General features: G+C 34.9%; 1 non-coding gene across 1 annotated transcript; it reads left to right on the top strand.

Moving 5' to 3' along the window:
* The first annotated feature begins 784 nt into the window (after window positions 1-784).
* On the top strand, window positions 785-891 carry LOC126026676 (U6 spliceosomal RNA). Its single transcript, XR_007501900.1, has one exon. It is a non-coding gene; the product is annotated as a U6 spliceosomal RNA (small nuclear RNA).
* Window positions 892-1,767: the final 876 nt, after the last annotated feature.

The raw sequence follows: 1,767 nt of genomic DNA, 5'->3' as shown, positions 1-1,767 counted from the left end.
ACCAAAAATGTAAAAAAATATTCTTTTTATTCTATGATTAAAATATAGCTGTCAAAATATTAACATGTATCATGTATATGTTAAATGCAGCTCCAAAGTTGATATAAAACTGCTTATTTGAACTTTATGGTATATTAAGAAAAAATAAGCTATTAAAGCTAATAAAACTAAGCTATGGGGGGCATTGATGACCAGAAGGTTGCACTGGTGAAGGGGGTGTTCTTTTTTATAACTAAAACTCAACTACAACATGTTTGTAATCATAGTGCTTAAATAAAAATATTATCAAAAATAAAAATATAATGATCATTCCACTAGGACAACAGGAATAAACCAAGGCTACAAAAAATAAGTAAATAACTATTTGCCTAGTGAAGGGGGGATCATTAAAATTATACACAAATTAAACCATTGATTTTTATCAATATAGATAGTAAGCATAAATGTAAAAAGAGATATGTACATCTGTAAACTCTTGGCATATAGAAAATGAATTTGCATGAAGTTTGAGTGGTACAAAATGTAATTTTTCCCAATTGAGTGTAACCTGAGAGATGCTGAGCAATGTTTATGTAAAAATTCAGGCTATCAATCTACTACAGTTGGTTTTCATTTGGTTTTTAAGTATAAGTACTAAAAAAATACTGTATTTCAAGCATTTTCATTGAATTCCATGAGAGTTATATCCATTACACAATTAATAGTCAAAGTATATATGATGCAGATTGTATTCAGTATTCCTTTATTAGGCATTAACTTTTTGTCTTTTAAGAATTTAGGAGCAGTGCTCGCTTTGGCAGCACATATACTAAAATTGGAACGATACAGAGAAGATTAGCATGGCCCCTGCGCAAGGATGACACGCAAATTCATGAAGCGTTCCAAAAAAAAAAAGAATTTAGGAGCAAAAGCTGGACTGATAGTATAGCAGAATCTTTGAAACTCTAGACTAGTAGGCAGAAAAATGTCATCATTGTTGGAGACTCACACTCCTGAACTTTTTTTGATGATACCATACCCCCCAAATTAAGAACCAAAACTCTCTACTATAAAAAGTGTAGTGTCTTCTGATTCCATCTTAATTTCCTTCATTACTTAAGAATAGGAGTCATACTTCATTTCGTAGGGGTGGAGTGTTTCACCTTCTTTTTCTCCTTCGTCTCTCAAACGGATGACGAGAGCCTCTAGAAGAATTTTGCTTATTTACGGCGTATTAGACTTTTACCCAGTTTATCACTTTTCTCCTCTTCAAACAAAACCACATAACTTGAACTACCTACTCCTGCCTCCCAATTAGAGGGGAAAATAAAGGAGGCATCAGGACAAAACAGGTGTAAGACTACGAAGTAATAGGATAGGTACAGAGGGGACCACATATTCTAGCAGCCCTGGGGGTGAGGGAAGAGGATATGGGTGGTAGGACAAAAATGGAGGAGTAGGGAAGACAAACCGGTGATGGGAATCCCCTTTGATTTTATGTAAATATGTACCTAAAATATTATTGTCAACAATATGTAAGCCACTATGATCAAAATAAAAATTATGTTAAAAAAAAAAGAATAGGAGTCATGTGAAAATAATCAAGTATTTTTGTTTGTTTTTAGAGGCACACCTGGCAGTGCTCAGGGGTTACTCCTGGCTCTGAGTTCAGAAATCACTCCTGGTGTTTTGGGGATCATATGGGATGCCAGCGATCGAACCCAGGTCATCTGCATGCAAGGGAAATGCCCTACCCATTGTGCAATTGCTCCGGCCCTGAAAAGAATC

This window comes from Suncus etruscus, chromosome 13, assembly GCF_024139225.1.
Source record: "Suncus etruscus isolate mSunEtr1 chromosome 13, mSunEtr1.pri.cur, whole genome shotgun sequence".
NCBI lineage: Eukaryota > Metazoa > Chordata > Mammalia > Eulipotyphla > Soricidae > Suncus > Suncus etruscus.
This window is presented reverse-complemented; position numbering and strand designations above follow the sequence as displayed.